Source organism: Chelonoidis abingdonii, chromosome 2 (genome assembly GCF_003597395.2).
Source record: "Chelonoidis abingdonii isolate Lonesome George chromosome 2, CheloAbing_2.0, whole genome shotgun sequence".
Taxonomy (NCBI): Eukaryota; Metazoa; Chordata; order Testudines; family Testudinidae; genus Chelonoidis; species Chelonoidis abingdonii.
Window position 1 is genome coordinate 258992489 of NC_133770.1, and position 13706 is coordinate 259006194.

Below are 13706 nucleotides of genomic sequence, written 5' to 3' on the forward strand. Positions count from 1 at the left end.
TCTCCCAAAGTGTTTCATAGGCTTGAAAAAGCAATTTCAGGGTCTGTGAACATCCTCTACTGTTTGCACAATTTACTCTATAAAAATAGTGAGGTGCTAGAAATCTTAGAATAAGTGGTAACCCTACAACCCAGGGATTAGCACAAATGGGTTGCCTAAAACAGTGGTTTTCAAACTGCGGCTCGCGATCCAGTACTGGGATCACGGTATGTAAGGCACTGGGTCACAGTCGCTCTGGTAAGCACCGCTAACCGGGCCATTAAAAGTCCCAGCGAGAGTGCTGCCCCGCTAAGGCAAGCTAGTCCCTACCTGTTCTGACACGGTGCACCCTGGAAGTGGCCAGCAGCAGGTCTGGCTCCTAAACGGGGGGGCCACGGGGCTCCATGCACTGCCCCCACCCCGAGCATGGGCTCTGCACTCTGACCAATGGGTGCTGGGAGCGGGAATGGTGCCTTCAGGCGAGAGTCGCACAGAGCTGCTTGCACTCCTCCGCCTAGGAGCTGGACATGCTGCTGGCCGCTTCTGGAGCACAGTGCGGTCCACGGTGCCAGGACAGGCAGGAAGCCTGCCTTAGCACCCCCGCGCCGCTGCTCCCTGGGAGCTGCCTGAGGTGAGCTCGTGCCCGAACCCCGTGCTCCAATCCCCTGCTCCAGCCCTGAGCTCCCCCCAAACCCAGAGCCCCTTCCTGCACCCCAAACCTCTCATCCCTGGCCCCACCTGAGCCTGCACCCCCAGCCCAGAGCCCTGACTCCCTCCCATACCCCAACCCTCTGCCCCAGTCCTGAGACCCCCAAACCCAGAGCTCCCTCCTGGACCCTTCATTCCCCATCTCCCCAGAGCCTGCATCCCCAGCTCAGAGCCCTGACCCCTCCTGCACCACCACCCCTGTCCTAGCCCTGAGCCCCCCCAAACCCAGAGTCCCCTGCTGCACCCCAAACCCCTCATCTCCGGCCCCACTCCAGAGCCTGCACCGCCACCCCAGAGCCCTGACCCTCTCCTGCACCCCAATCCGCTACCCCAGCCTAGAGCCGCCTCCCACACTGTGAACCCTCATTCCTGGCCCCACCTCTTGCCTCCACACCCCAACCCTCTGTCGCAGCCCTGAGCCCCTCCCACACCTCCACCCCCTCATCCCCAGCTCCGCTGGGTTGCGGGCATCACCAATTTTCTTCAATTGGGTCACCAGAAAAAAAGATTAAAAATGTTGTACTGAAAAACTTGGGTAAGCAACTCAAGTAGTCATTTAAAACAGGAGTAAAGGATTCTATTGGGAAAATTAGATCCTTTATGCAGCATTTTAGTATATAGGGTGCAATACAATAGATCAGGTTGGCGAGCTCTTATTCAAAATAAAAAATTTTCAGGACCCCTGTCCACTTTTTACTGTGACAGTAAATTTATCATTGACAACAGTGATCTGCCTATATAATGTGTGTGTGTTTCAGGAGGTTGACAGACCTTGATGTAGAAGGATAAGGATGTGCAGGAAGTGAGGGAAGATGATTTTTTTTTTTTGCATTAGATTTGCAATAAAGTTTGCAATGCTTCATGTCCCACCTACTCCCAATTGCCTTTCATGATTCTCCCTGGGGGACTGCTCTCCACCATCAGCTGAGAAACACTGCAATATATCACGAGTTCCTAGCTTGGGGACGGTGACTAGCTGTAAGGGTGATGCAACTACTCTCTGCCTTTCACATATTGCAAAATGGGAGGAGGGTGCCAGATAGATCCTGGTTAGATGAGAGCAGGATCTCAGCATGAAAAAGGCTGAAAAACACTGAACTTGATGAAGTGTGCTGAATAGTTAATTAATATCTGCCTCAAGAATCTTACAACCTAAGGTTCAGCTTGTAGAACACATAGAATTGTGTGAGTGCTTCACAGAACAATTATTTCAGGGAAGGTGGCTGGATCACCAGAAGTTTTACTGAAGAGGGGAGGGAGGTTGGCATAATTTAGTATTAGTCTGTTGCAACTGTATGCACTGAAATGCGAAGAGTCTGAGTCTAGATCTAGAGTAGGCAAAAGAGACAAAAAGAGCAGTCAGAAGAGAATCACATGGAGATCAAAGACAGCAGGAGGACATGACAGGGCTAAGAGTCTCATTAGATTTAACCAGGAGGAAGCCTGCATAGAAGTGAAGTAAGGGTATGATGTAGTCAGTGGAGCAGAAGATGCAGATGAGGTTTAATTGTGTCTTGTTTATCAAAATAATCCACTTTTTTCCAAAGTTTAGAACTGACTGAAGTTGTTCACACTGTTTTTATTTGCTCCACACTAACATCGGGTTGGGATTCAACTCAAACTTGACATTTTTCCAGGTATGAAGAGTCATCTCATGAGCTGTGGGAACAACACGAAATACTGTAAATAGTTCATTGACTCACCCGCATCAAGAGGAACCCTCCCTAAAGGAACGCTTTGAAAACAATAAGGAAGAAGTTGCATCAACCAATTAGACTTGGGGTAAGGTCTGCACTGGAGGAGTCTTTACAAGTGAGGGAGCTGGGGAAGGGCAGCTCTGTACAAGGGATTCTCTCCAACGAGTGTAGGGGGGACTCCCCAGAGAGTGAAGGGGGCTGAGGACAGGAAAGTTTGGGGATGGGGACTCTCCGTCCAGTGACGTGGGGCAGGTGGAGAGTCTCCAGAGAGTGAAGGGGCAGGGCTATAGGGGGGACTCTCCAGAGGGGGGGCAGGGAGGTTTGGAGACTCTCACTCCGGTGAGGGAGGGGTGGCCAGCAGGCAGGTCTGTGAAGAGGGTAGAGACTCTCCAGTGAGCGTGGGAAGAGGAGTTGAGTCTTTCGTCGACTCCCCACAGCTCAGAGCCTGGTGGGAAGTTCCTGAGCTACTTCGTCCCCAACCAAGCGCTGCTAAGCCCAACCGCTCCTCTCCCAAGATGGCGGCGGCCCCTCCCCTAGACCCCAAGGGCTGGGGCGGGGCCCCTGGAGCCCGTCCTCCCGCAGCTGCGGCCAGGGACTGTTATGTGTGAGCGCGGCTGGGCGGGCGTGGGACGCGGTTGGCAGTTAGCAGGGGCGAGCGCAGTTGGGGCCCGAGTGGAGAGAACTGCGCGCGCCGCGCTGCGCTCTGCCTGGGTGAGTAGCGCGGCTGGGGGTGGCGAGTCTCATGTCCTCGAGACACCGGCAGGCTCGGCTGCGGCAGGAGCCAGGTGGGCGGCGACGGGCAAACTTTCCTTGCGGGCTGTCGCTGCCTGGGCTCCGGCTGCTGCTCCGCGGCCATGTTGGGAGCCCGTGTTGTCGGGCTGGCGCAGGAACTGCCCCTGTGGGGGTGGGCAGGGCGCGACCCCGTCCTCGGGCGCGGGATCTCGACCGACAAGCTTCGCCCGCGGGAGTTTGCTCCTGGGGGAGGTCGGTGCGGTGGGGACGCGTTTCCCCCGCAGGGCAAGGTGCCGGCGCTGGCCCCAGCGCTAACCCAATGCGGAGTGGCAAAGGGGGGCTCGGGCGCGAGAGCGCTGGGAGTTGTAGGGGCTCAGTGCCCATCCAAGGCTTGTGGTTACTCACCCCTAGCCCGGCTGCAGGCAGTGCCGGCTGGCGGGACTCCAGTCCTGGCTCCCCATACGGGGCGTACGCGGGGCCTGGAGCCCTTGCTGCCCTGCCGGGCTGGCGCTGGGGGTGCGTGCGGCGGCCCCGGCCCCGGGGGTCCTCGCAGCGGGGAGGCGAGTGTTGGGTTGCGGGAGGGAGGAGACTCCCTGTAACTTGGCAGCATCGGTTCTGGGAGTGGATTGTGACTGGAGGGGAGCGAGCTCCCCTGTATTTATTGTCGCGTCGAAAGGACCCTGTGGTTGTGGCAGCCGCGGGTAAACCTCTCACTCGCTGGAACGGCGTTGGGCCCATAGTCTTTAGTTGTCTGGTTTTATTGTTTAACTTCACTTATAAATTGTCCTGTATTCAAACTGAAACCCCCAAATCCTGGGTAACTGTGGAAATATTTGGGTTTAGGGATTTATTTGGGGTTTGTGCACCGTATTTTGCAGGACAGGTTTTTTTCTTGAAAAATGATTACATTAGTGTAATCTTGTTTTTGTTTTTTATTTTTTCGGGGTTGTGACAGTCATGTAGGGATTGTCTCTCTCTTAAAGTATCTTGCTAACTCTTTAAAAAGAGAGAGTGTTTAAGTATAGTGTGTAAAATTCATGATGCATGTTGCAACTTATCCTTTGAAGCAAATGTATGTTCTATGGCTCAATAAATGCTAGTTGCCAGAAGAGGGATTTATTTGGAGCTGTGTGTGTATATATATATCTATATATAGATATCTATACACTGCCTATACAGACCAGCCTGCAGACTGGTGTGTATGGACAGACCCCTGTGCAAATGTGGAATACCCTTGAATTCAGTGGGTCTCCATGTGAGTGTGGGGATCTGCCTGTGTGTCATGTTGCAACATCTGGGCTTAAGCACTATGTAAGTACAAGGATAGATGTTGGCTGGTCAAATCAGTATGAAGTTTCTGTTAAACACAATCCTTAATTGATATGGCATTTATTGTTACTCTCATCTCTTGTGGGCTTCCATGAAGACATTTGAATAAACATAGCAAATGGAAGATAAGTAGTCAAATATTTATCACTACTTAATTTGAGGACTTTGTACAAATGTGATCTGTTTAAAGTTGTTTTCAGTGGTGTTGTAGCCATGTTGGTCCCATAGATTTTAGAGACAGGGTGGGTGAGGTAATATCTCTTATTGGACCAGCCTCTGTTGATGGAAGAGACAAGCTTTGAAGCTACACAGCTCTTCTTCAGGTCTGGGAAACATCTTGGGGCTTTTCTTCTCATACAGTGCTACAGCAGTGCAGCTGCAGCACGTTCGTGAAGATGCTCTTATGCCTACTGGAGAACTTCTACTGTTTGTGTAGTTTAATCCACCTCCATGAGAGGTGGTAGCTATGTTGGTGGGAGAAACTAAGTTTCACCTTGTATTTAATTATATTTTCTCAGACCTGAAAAAAGAGCTCTGTGTAGCTTGGAAACTTGTCTCTTTCATCAACAGAAGTTGGTTCCATGAAAGACATTTTCACCCACCTTGTCTTTTTAGTTCATCGAGGGCAGCTACTTACCTTTAATCAAATCTATGAATAAGTGGTTAAATTTAAAGAGGTTTGAAACAGTTTGATACGATTACTAAAATTTTTTTTGTAAAACTGCCTGAATCTTCCGTTTGTCAACATGACTAAGTATGTTAGCATTTCTGTAATTTGTATGTTGAAGTGTATATTTGATCTATTGAAACAGTTTAATTTTAAATGTGATGCATTATTCCAAGAGTTCTCAAACTGAGGGTCAGGACTCCTCAAGGGGTCACAAGGCTATTACATGGGGGGTCACGAGCTGTCAGCCTCCACCCCAAACCCTGCTTTGCCTCCAGCATTTATAATAGTGTTAAATATATAATATATATCTAAAAATATTTGTAAGGGGGGGTTGCACTCAAGAGGCTTGCTGTGTGAAAGAGGTCACCAGTAAAAAAGTTTGAGAACCACTGCGTTATTCTGAAAGCAATTCTTAACAATTATGCATTTAAAATAAGGCAAAAGAGAGAATATTATTTTCAGTTGCTTTTTTCTCTTTTGGTTTTGTGACTACTTAGTGATATTTTTCTATGTTCGGGAACAATGAATTGTACTCCTAGTAAGTACTACTTGGCTACTTTTTTAGTCTAAAATGTCCCACTTTATTTAGGAATGTGGCTGCTGCCCAGCTACTGATTTTAATCCTTGACTTCATAAGTATTTTTAGTAAGCAAAGCTACTGCACATACCTGGAACTATGGATTAAGGTTTCCTTTAATACCTTGACTAAATTGACGATAGTAGTCTAGAAGCGTCATAAGACTTCATATTCATTAAATTTGTTTGGTTACTCTAGAGACTGTCTAATACTGCCAAATAAGTTATTTGAGTTTGTAATGCATCCAACATTTTAAATTAAAACAAGATGAATTAACACAACTAGGGAAGTGAGACTAAAATTAAACTGACAGATTTTTGACTACTTCCTCCCTTTTCCCAAATAAGAGATTCAAATACTTGCTCAACTTCAAGATTTGTGCAGTGTAATTGGTTATTGTTAGTGATGGACTTCAGAGATGAGAGGGGAAAAATAACAGAAAATGTGGAAATGGCAGAAGTACTAAACTACTTTTTTGTTTCAATTTTCACCAGAAAGGTTAGTAGTGAATCTGATATAGTGAATGCCAATGAAAATGTGGTAGGATCACTGGCTAAAATAGGGAGAGAACAAGTTAAAAATTACGTAGGCTATGTCTGCACCAGAGACCTTACAGTGGCACTGATGCAAGGTAAGATCTCCCATGTATGTAGTTCTCCTGTTGGCATAATTTAACCACCCCCACTGAGCGGCAGTAGCTATAGCACCGGAAGAGCATCTCCCACTGATGTGGCACTGTCCACACCAGCACATCTGTCGGTGTAGCTTATATCGCTTGGGGGTGTGAAAAAAGCTTTACTGACAAAAGTGCTAGTGTAGACATAGCCGTAGACAAGTTAGATGTCTGAAAGTCACTAAGGCCTGATGAAATACAGCCTAGAATAGTCAAGGAGCTGACTGAGAAGATATCTGAGCCATTAATGATTATCTTTGAAAAGTCATGGAAGACCAGAATGGTTCCAGAGAATTGGAAAGGGGCAAATATTGTGCAATCAATTTGCGAACACCTAGAAGATGATGTGATAAGTCAGCATGGATTTGTCAAGAACAAGTCATGTCAAACCAACACAATAGATTTCTTTGAGAGGCTTAACAAGCATTTTGGATGGGGGCAGCACTTGATGTGGTATATCTTGACTTTGAGGCTTTTGATGGTGTCTTGCATTGTTCCTCTCATAAACAAACTAGGGAAATGCAACCTATGTGGATTTACTATAAGGTGCATAACCACTCCCAAAGAGTAGTTTTCCAACCAGTTATCAGTGGTTCACAGTCAAGCTGGAAAGGCATATCCGGTGGGGTTCTGCAGGGATCAGTTTTGGGTCCGGTTCTATTCAATATCTTCATCTATGATTTATAATGGCAGAGAGAGTACACTTAAAGTTTGTGGACAATACTGAGCTGAGAGGGGCTGCAAGTGCTTTGGAGGCTAGGATTAAATTTGAAAATGATTTGGACAAACTGGAGAAATGGTTTGAAGTAAATAGGATGAAATTCAATAAGGACAAATGCAAAACACTCCGCTTAGGAAGGAACAAACATGCACACGCAATGGGAAATGACTGCTTAGGATGGAGTACTGTGGAAAGGGATCTGGGTTCACAAGCTAAATGAGTCGAGTGTAACATTGTTGCAAAAAAAGCAAACATCATTCTGGGATGTATTAGCCGGGGTGTTGTAAGCAAGACACGAGAAGTAATTCTTCCGCTCTATTCTGCACTGAGTAGGCCTCAACTGGAGTATTGTGTCCAGTTATGGGTGTCAGATTTCAGGATAAATTGGAGAAAGTCCAGAGGAGAGCAACAAAAATGATTAAAGGTCTAGAAAACATGACTTAAGAGGAATGATTGAAAAAACTAGGTTTGTTTAGTCTGGAGAAGAGAATACTGAGAGGGGGCATAACAGTTTTCAAGTACATGAAAGCTCGTTACAAGGAGGACAGAGAAAAATTGTTGTTCTTAACCTCTGAGGCTAGGACAAGAAGCAATGGTCTTAAATTGTAGCAAAGGCAGTTTAGTTTGAACATTAGGAAAAACTTCCTGTCAGGGTAGTTAAGTAATGGAATAAATTGCCTAGGGACGGTGTAGAATCTCCATCACTGGAGAATTTTAAGAGCAGTTTGGACAAACACCTGTCAGGAATGGTCTGGATAATACTCAATCCTGCCATGAGTGCAGGGGACTGGGGTCGGACTAGATGATCTCTCGGGTTCCTTTTCAGTCTTATGATTCTATGAGGTGTATGTTTCTTTGAACATTATTTTTCATGGATCTCATTAGTATGTGGTGTTGCTTCAAATGATCTGTAGTGCTTGGGCACAACAATATGAGAGAGCATCTTTAGCTCTGAAGTTAAACTATAACTTCAATTAAAAGTTAACTCTAAAAGTATAATTAAAGAGTGGTTAAGGAGTTGAGTGCAAAATAAGAATCTTATTTCCGTTATGACTGCCCACATGAATGGCTTCCTGTACTCTGGCTCCACTAATTAAAAACTGTATATTTCCAGGAGTTTGAGTATTACAATTACTGGCTCTAAATGGCATGTATACTGAATCCAGCAGTCCATGGTGTGCTGAATATGAATCACTAATTCCATCAACCCTACGTTATCTTTTTTACATGGAAAATATCACATGGCTCTTAGAAGGGTGTGATGGGACTTAGTCTCTGTCACCAGCAAGTAAGGGATAAAACACCAGTTAGTTATGCTGTTCACATTGGGGTGGCTGATTATTGCCTCCTGGTGGAACTGGGCCTTATAAGTAGAGTTTGAGTATGTCTACATAGCAAAGATAAACCTGCGGCTGGTCTGTGCAGTCGACTCAAGCTCAAGGGGCTCAAGTTGTGGGGCAGTTTCATTGCTGTATAGACTTCTGGGGTTGGGCTGGAGTTGTAGCTTGGGTCAACGTGTCATAGGTCAAGTTACCGTGGGGTCTACACCCTGTTGACTTCCATTACTCTTCTTGTCGGAGGTAGAGTACAGGAGTAGACGAGAGAGTGATCTGCAGTCGATTTGGCCGGTCTTTACTAGACCCGCTAAATCAGCCGCCAGTGGATCGATCTCAGAGCTTCGATCCCGGCTGTAGTGTAGACCTGCCCTGAGTGAGCACTGCCACAAAGGGTTTAAGAGGTTAATGTTGCAAACAAAGCTAGGTAGATGGAGCCACTTAAATTCTAAATCAAAACTGAGCTGTAGAGGCTTGTCATGAGGAGGAAATTGGATTAGTTTCCTCCCTTGTGTCATTCAGAATTGAGAAGGTAAGACTTTTTTTTTTTTTCTAATATGCTTTGATGGCAGGAGTGTTGTTCATTCTGTAAAAAGGACTGAATTCCATTTTTAATTATGAGTTGTGGGCTGGGATATAAACTTACTTCTTTGATTAACAGTCAATCTCTCACTAATGCAGTGGTCCCCAAACTGTGGGGTGTGCCCTCCAAGAAGGGCCCAGAGAAACATTCGGGGGGGTGGGATGCAGTGGGGTCCAGGTCAGCCCTCACAAGGACAGGGGAGGGAGTACCACCCAGCCCCAGCTCAGCTCCTGGCCATGGCCCCAGCTCTGGGTCAGCCTCTGGCTCATGGCTCCTGCTCCAAGCTCTGGCCCCATTTCTGGCCCTGGCAATCGATCGTGTCACCCAGGTAGGGGTGCAGACTGGGCAAGGGGAGGCGTGACTGAAAAAATTTGGGGACCACTGCACTAATGTCAGTGGGAGTTTGTACAAAGATCTGGGGAGAACCAACCTGGCCTTTATCTAGTAACTAAATTTTTATTTATTACCATTATTCAATATCTTATTGTCACATTCAGCATAGATTCCAAGGCCAGAAGGGACAATTGATCATCTAGTATGACCTCCTGTGTAACACAGGCATAGAATTCCCCCAAAATAATTCCTAGAGCGTCTCTTTTTTTAAAAAAAATCCAGTCTTGATTTAAAAATAGCCCATGTTGGAGAATCCACTATGAATCCCAATCAGTTGTGCGAGTAATTAACCACTAGAACTGTTTAAAATTTAGGCCTTATTTCTAGTCTGAATTTCTGTAAATTCTCTTTCCTTCCTTTGCATTTTTCTCACTGTAGCAACTTTAAAAATCTCACCCATCTGTCTAAGGTGATCAGCAATGAAATAGTTAATGATTTATGTTAAGCTAAATTATAGCTTTTAACACACACCAATGTGATTAGTGTTGGTGAGGTGGCTCAGGGCTTTGCTTATCTGAGCTGGTGTTTCAGGTTGTCTGCAGACTTAAGAAGACAATAGTAGCTCTGATACACATTTTTATTGCCATAGTTACCTGGATTCAAGCTAGCTCGCCTGTAGTTTTGGCTGTGTAGCCATATCCTGGTTGTGGTCAACCTTAGAATTCCCTTACTTACAGTAAACTGCTGTTCAATCTAAAATGCTCAGAATGAAGTCCTGCTTTCCCACTGAAAGAAAGAGCAGTATTGTAAATAACTACTTTCCATGGCAACATGCTTTTCATCTTTTCATTGACTTCAGAATAATTTAATTACTTTGTATGATTTGTAAAAACAATAATGATATCCAGCTAGGGCACTGTTGTCGACTGTACGGACAGGTAAATTAAATTTAATTTAATTCTGATTAAATTTTCAGAGTTTTTTGTTTGAAAAGAGAATAAAGGTTGTTATACAAAACTTACTTTTGAAATGGAGCAACGTAAACTTAAAAAGTTGTCTCTTTTTTCCTAAACAAGTACAAAAATTTATAATGTGTTGTAATATTACTTTTACTCCAAATAATTTAAACAAGTAGTTGTTTTAATAGTGATGGTAGGGGGAAAGGGATATCTGTAGAAAGCGTGGAAGAATATATTTATCACACTGAAGAATGTTGTAATGTTTTTATAAGTCATGATAATAGCTGTACTAACAAGTCAAGTCTTGCAAATACTTATTCATATGAGCAGTCCTGTTGAGGTAAATGGGACTGCTTGAATGAGTATGAATTGCTTACTTGGGGACTTGCAGAATTAGAGCTGCAATTTTGCACCGTAATGTTCTTTTTGGTTAAAGTGTTAATCAGGGTGGATTTGATTTAAATCATGATTTAAATCACTAGTCAGGAAAACTTGATTTAATCATGGTTTTCTACATAAAAGTGCTTTCTTGTTGGTTGTTATAACCTTAAAACATATTATTCACAACTCAGATAGATGTAGGTTTCATTTTTAGAAGGTACACACTGTACATTTTTAAACAGTGATTTATTTTGAAAACTTTTCAGATTAGTTTTACAGCTATATCAGAAAATGAATGATTGGTTATTTCATTTACCAATGGTAATTGAAGCAGATTGTTCATCTCCCAATGACTTCATAAATATCTCCAATTCAACAGGGTTAATCATTAATATTTGGAGGATTTTCTTGCCATGCTATATTAGGAGGAGACCATCACTAGACAGACATTTAAATTGTTTTATTAACTAAAACAACAATGTTAAGTATTCTGGATTTTTTTTCTTCAACAGCAAACATATACTATTTTAACATAGCAAGCATATGTCCCTCATGTCTCATTTATCTCCGGACTTCTTCTCCTTATGCAGCCCTATTCCGCCCCCCAGCAATCTTCTATTCATTGAACTTTTTGAAACTTTGCACTTTTAGAGAGAGGTAAGGGATTGACTGTGTGTACACAAATTTGCAGAGGAACAATAGAGTTGAGGTCTGTTATTTCACACCTTTATTTTATTTATAAATAAACATTTTTGCTGTTAACAAGCATGCTACCTGTGGAGACAGAAGCCTGTGGAACCCCAGAAGATTGGGTCCCTAATCCATGAACTGCTAGAACTCATTTACAAAACTTTTCTTAAACATTACATGAATATATTGTCTCATATATAGAATTAATAATCCCTATTCCATGATGAAATATCTTTAAGCTATACTGTATCGTAATTAAAACGATCTTTAGGTAGGTTTTTCCTCAAAAACCATTTTATAAAAAAAAGATGTTTTTATTTTTATTTATTTTTTTATTTCTATCCACCCTGATGTTAATATTGTTTTGAGTATTTTTCTCCTGCATGGTCTCGATAGTCTTTAATCTCAGTAGTGTTAGAGTAAATAATTTTTCATGTGTATTTGTTTTCACTTTACAAACAAAGATACACTCATCTGTTGAGTTTTAAAAAACTTTCTTGAAGTGCAATACTTCATTTTATAGAGGTAGTTGCTTGTGTGGAGTTTTTTAAAATTTATAGGGCTAATTATCTAGCATGTATTTCAGTAGAATGTACCATGACTTCTGCATATTGTATAAAAATGGAATTCAACCTCTGAAATTTGTGGACTTCAAATACTGGGGTTTTCCTTTTTCATATATAGTAATTTTGAGGCAAGACATAGCAAATAGTGTACTGGAATATTAACATGTAGCAGAGGTTCTCAAATGGTGGTCTGCGGATAGTTCCCTCTAAAGTATGCACCTGGGCAACTGCACACCTAATTAGTGGAGCCGTGCAGGTGTGGCTCCACTAGTTAGGTGCCTGGACCCTGGAGAAGATGGACATGTAAGGTGAGGGGGTGGACTTGGGGGGGATTAGGGGGTAGATGGGAGGGGGCAGTGGGGTGAGGAGAGGGGGTGAGGGGAATTTGGGATGTGCAGGGCTGTGGTGGCCAGAGAAGGAGGCAACTTTCCCCAGCTCCAGGGCTGCAGCTGACCGGGACAGACAGCCAGCCTCAGCTCTGTGGCTGCTGTTTGGGGGGGGCAGGTCCTCTCCCATGCTCCTTCCCAGACCCAGGTTGCACGCTGCCGTGGCGGGAGGAGAAAGAGCACAACCATTGTATTAGAAAGGTGAGACTAGTGATATTAAAATATAAGTTGTGTGCTTTTATTTGTAGAACAAAATAATGTTTTTTTATATAGCGCTTTTATCCAAAGCGCTTGCCAATAGTTAGCTAATGGTACAAACAACATTTGGCAAGATCATTAAGTGGTCTGCTGAGACCCTCGGCAATTTTCAAGTGGTCCATGCACCCTGACCACCACCCCAACTCCCCTGCCCTCTATCCAACTCCCCCTCCCTGTTCCCTGCCTCCTTACTGCGCTGCCTGGAGCACCAGTAGCTGGTGGTGCTACAGCTGCGCCACCCAGAGTACCAAGACAGGCAGCCGCGCCGCCCAGCTGGAGCCAGCCATGCCACTGCTCAGCACAGAGCACCAGGTCAGGCCGCGGCTCTGCAGCTGCACTGCCTGGCAAGAGCTTGCAGCCCTGCTGCCCAGAGCATTGCGTTGGTGGTGCAGTGAACTGAGGTTGCAGGGGAGGGGGTTAGCCTCCTGGGCCAGGAGCTCAGGGCCTGAGCAGGAGGGTCCCTGCAGGCTGGATGTGGCCTGCGGGCCATAGTTTGCCCACCTCTGCTCTAGTGACAGGTTTACTAAAAATCTGAGAAATCCCCTTTCCTATAATCATCTACCAAAAATGAAATAAATGTAATCAGAGTGCAATCTAAAACTGTAGAAATAGTCTGACAAATTATTGCTAGTGTCAGGATGTTGAGGGTGCTCAACAGCATGAATCTTATTGCCATTGGTGATGAAGCATTTTGAGTACATTCTGTGGAAATGGGAGGTGTAAGTCTCTCCTTATTGCATCATCCTTCCTAATACACATGCCTTTCCATTAATGTAGTGAGTTATTTGCATGTGTTAAGTGGATGAGAGGATGAGATGCAGGACTCTTATACTATACTCCACATCTTGGAACTTTTTTGAACTTCTTAGAACAGAAGAAAACTGTGCAACATATTATACAACTAATTGTGTAAAAAAGGAAAGTTAACTTACCTCTAGCCTTCCTGATTTTGTAATATGGGAAACAAAACTTGACACATTTTTCCTTTGCCCCTCTTCAAGTGTCATACGGAGTGAGCAGGACAGACTCAACTCTGTGAGTATGGTTGTATTATGTATTTGATGGTATACAAACACACAGGAAAATAGTCCTGCTCTAAAGACTTTCAAAATAATTTGAAATAGGACACA

General features: G+C 44.4%; 1 protein-coding gene across 2 annotated transcripts in view; it reads left to right on the plus strand.

Annotated features, from left to right (window-relative positions):
- The first annotated feature begins 2713 nt into the window (after positions 1-2713).
- The window catches only part of PLEKHF2 (pleckstrin homology and FYVE domain containing 2), a 32047-nt gene continuing 21054 nt past the window's right edge, over positions 2714-13706 (plus strand). For both annotated transcript variants that reach the window (XM_032763908.1, XM_032763906.1), the window contains exon 1: positions 2714-3095. The gene's annotated coding sequence lies outside the window, so the exon portion shown is untranslated. The remainder of the gene's footprint in view (positions 3096-13706) is intronic.